This window comes from Lynx canadensis, chromosome B1 (assembly GCF_007474595.2).
Source record: "Lynx canadensis isolate LIC74 chromosome B1, mLynCan4.pri.v2, whole genome shotgun sequence".
Lineage (NCBI taxonomy): Eukaryota > Metazoa > Chordata > Mammalia > Carnivora > Felidae > Lynx > Lynx canadensis.
The window spans coordinates 5,268,824-5,273,264 of NC_044306.2; positions in this window are offsets into that span (position 1 = coordinate 5,268,824).

Consider the following 4,441-nt stretch of genomic DNA (forward strand, 5'->3'; position numbering starts at 1 on the left):
TTCCAAGGCAGTGACCTGCAATAGGGAGGGGTGTCACTGAGGGACTTACACACAGACTCACCCACCCTGGGCACAGCAAAACAAACAAACAAGCAACAACAAAAACAATGGTTTAAGGGCAACTAGACTATAAGTGAAGGAAATCTATTTACTGACCATACAGCATCTGCCAAATAGGAAGAGAACTGCTGGAACTCTCTCCAGGGTCAGAGGCACAGGTGAGCACCAATTTTTACCTCCCTCCTCCACCTAGAAAGCAGGGCAGGAGCAAGGTCCAAATGTTCCAGCCAGTCAGCCTCATAAGGCCTCCCCGCCCACGTGTCTTGTATCCCTGGCCCGCATCAACTCCAGTCACCGGCCCAAGACAGCCTGGGCACAGAGGGTGCTGGAGCCCCCAACCACACCCACTCCAGGACCCCAAAGGCCTCTCCAACTCCAGCCAACGGACCAAGATGGCCCTGGCAAGGGTGTACATCAAGACCCTCAGACTGTGTCACAGCAACCCCAGCCAACCCACCAAAGTGGTCCAAAGCAAGCATGTCCTGGGACTCGCCAACCTACACCCACTCCAGCTGTCCTAGCAAGACAGCCAGAATTCACAGCACACTCAGAATTACCTCCAGCCCATGCCTCCTCCTGCTCCCGCTGGCCTGCCATAGCTTCCAGGCAGGCACATGCAGTCTCCACAGGGAACGCACTTACAAAAGCTATACTTTCAAAAGCAGAAGTAGCTGTTCTATCACATCAATAGAGACAAACACGGAAGGGCAAACAAAATGAGGATGCAGAGAAATATATTCCAAATGAAAGAACTAGATAAAAGCCCTGGGGCGGGGGGGGGGGGGCGGGAACTAATGAAATGGAGATAAGTTATTCAAAGTAATGGTCATAAAGATGCTCACTGACCTTGGGAGAAGATTGGAAGAACACACTGAGAACTTTAGCAGAGAGTTAGAAAATAGAAGAAAGAACCAATATGAGCTGAAGAACAATAACTGAAATAAAAAATACACTAGAGTACATATCTATGCACCCAAAATATAATCACGTAAATATATAAATCAAGCGTTAACAGACATAAGGGGAGAAATATACAGTAATAATAATAAAATGAGTCCACATAGAAATCAGGGGAAATTAAACACACACACACACACACACACACACACACACACACACACACACACATACGGAGTCAAATGAAAATGGAAACACTCTAGTTCAAAATCATTGGAATGCAGCAAAAGCAGTTCTAAGAGGGAAGTTTACAGCAATACAGGGCTATCTCAAGAAACAAGAAAAATCTCAAATAAAAAAATCAAGCTTTACATTTAAAGGAACTGAAAAACAAAACCCAAAGCTCAAAGTTAGAAGGAAGGAAATAATAGAGATTAGGGTGGAAATAAATAAAACAGAGACTAAAAAACAATAGAAAAGATCAATAAATCTAAGGGCTGCTGCTTTAAAAAGATAAACAAAATTGATAAATCTTCATCCAGACTGATGAAGAGAAAAATGACTCAAACTCAGAAATGAAAGGGAAAAAGTTACAACTCCAGGAATACAAGCAACTATAAGTGAATTACTACAAAAAACTATGTGCCAACAAATTGGACAACCTTGACCAAATGGGTAAATTCCTAAAAACGTACAACGTTCCACGACTCAATCAGGAAGACACAGACAATCTTAACAGACCAATTCTTAGTAACAAATTGCATTAGTGATCAGAAAACTCCCAACAAGCAGAAGTCCAGGGCCAGATGTCTTCAGAGTGAATTCTAGCAAACATTTAAAAAAGAGTTAAAACATACCCTTCTCAAATTATTCCAAAAAATAGAAGAGGAGGGAATGCTTCCAAATTCATTGGAAGGCCAGCATTACCCTGACACTAAAACCAGACAGAGACATTACAAAAAACCAAAAACTATAGATCAATATCCCAGGTAAACATAAATCAAAAGTCTTCAGCAAAAGATTAACAGGCCAAATTACAAAAATACATTAAAAGGATCACTCACCACAATCAAGGGGGATTTATTCTAGGGATGAAAGGATGGTTCAACATACACAAATCAATCAACGTTATATACTGCATGAATAAAATGAAGGACAAAAATCATACTATTACCTCAATAGATGGGGAGAAAGCATTTGACAAAATTCAACATCCATTTCTGATTAAAACCCTGAACAAAGTATGCATAGAGGAGACATACCTCCACATAATAAAGGCCACATATGACAAACACACAGCCAACATCATACTCAGTTGATGTTCCCAAGGTCAGGAACAAGACAAGGATGTTCATTCTCACAACTTCTATTCAATATAGTACTAGAAGTACTAGCCACAGACAAGAAAAAAGCAAAATAGCCACTATTTACAGATGACATGATGCTATAACAGAAAACCCTAAAGACCACAAAAAAATGTTAAAACTAAAAAATGAATTCAGTAAATTTGTAGGACACAAAATCAATACACTGAAATCGATTGCATTTCTATGCACTAATAATGAACTATCAGAAGCAGAAATTAAGAAACCAATATAATTTATAAATGCATCAAAAATAATAAAATACAGGGGTGCCTGGGTGGCTCAGTCAGTTGGGGATCTGAATTAGGCTTGGGTCATGATCTCATGGTCCGTGAGTTCGAGCCGCGCGTCAGGCTCAGAGCCCGGAGCCTGCTTCAGATTCTGTGTCTCCCTCTCTCTCTCTGCCTCTCCCCCACTAGCACTCAGTCTCTCTCTCTCTCTCTCTCAAAAATAAATAAAAACATTAAAATAATAATAATAATAATAATAATAATAATAAATACCTAGGAACAAATTTAACCAAGAAGGTGAAGGATACATACACTGCAATCTGTGACAATGATAAAATTGAAGGCAACACGAATAAATGGAAAGATATACTGTGCTCATAGATTGGTAGCATAGTGTTTAAACTGTCAATACTACCGAAAGCAATCTATATATTCAATGCAATCCCCATCAAAATACCAATGGCATTTTGCACAGAACTAGAACAAAGCATCTGAAAATTTGGGTGAATACACAAAAGACCCCAAATAGCCAAAGCGATCTTGAGGAACAAGAACAAGGCTGGAGGTATCATGGTCCATAAGTTCCAACTATACCACAGAGCTAGAATAATCAAAACAGTATGGCACTGGCATGAAATGAGACACACAGATCAATGGAATAGAATAGAGGGCCCAGAAATAAACCAACGCATGTATGGTCAATTAATCCATGACAAAGGAGGCTCGACTATACAATGGGGGAAGACATTCTCTTAGATAAATGGCGTGGGGAAATACGTACAGCTGCATGCCAAAGAATGAAACTGCACGATTACTTTATACCATTTACAAAAATAAATTTAAAATGGATTCACAACTTGAATGCAAGAGCTGAAACCATACAACTCTGAGAAGCAAACAAAAGTGGTAAGTTCTTTGGGGCACCTGGGTGGCTCACTTGGTTAAGCATCCGACTTGGGCTCAGGTCATGATCTCACGGTCTGTGGGTCCGAGCCCCGCATCGCACTCTGTGCTGACAGCTAGCTCAGAGCCTGGAGCCTGTCTTTGGATTCTGTGTCTGTCTCTGTCCCTCCTGTGCTCGCTCACTCTCTCTCTCTCTCTGTCAAAACTAAATAAAACATAAAAAAATTGTTTTAAAAGTGGTAAGCTCTTTGATATCAGTCTTAGAAATATTTTTTTGAGCCAATGTCCTCAAGGCAGGACAACAAAAGCTAAAATAAACAAATGGAATGATGTCAAACTAAGACAATTTGCACAGAGAAGAAAACCATCAACAAAATGAAAAGACAAACACTGAATGGGAGAAGATATTTGTGAATCATACATCCGATAAGGGATTAATATCCAAATTTTACAAAGATCTTATACAACTTAATGTTTTAAAAGTTAACCATGGGGTGCGTGGGTGGCTCGGTGGGTTAAGCGTCCAACTCTTGATTTCAGTTTAGGTTCTGATCACCATTGTGAAATCGAGCCCTGTGCTGAGTGTGGACCCTGCTTGGGAATCTCTGTCTCCCTCTCCCTCTCCCTCTCCCTCTCTCTCTCTCTCTCTCTCTCCCCCTCTCTCACTGTCTCACTCTTCCTCTCTCTCTCTCCGCCCCTCCCCCACTCACTCACTCTCTCAAATAAACAAACATTCTAAAACTATAAAATAGAAGAAGGCAACCTGATTTTAAAAAGGGCAAAGGACTTGAATGGACGTTTTTCCAAAGAAGACATACAGGTGGTGAACGGGCTCATGATAATGTGCTCAACGTCACTCATCATCAGGGAAAGGAAAATCCAAACCATGGTAAGGTACCACCTTACAGCTATCAGATTAGCTATTATCAAAAGACACACACACACACAAAAACCCACAGATTCATGGCAATAATGTGGAGAAAAGTT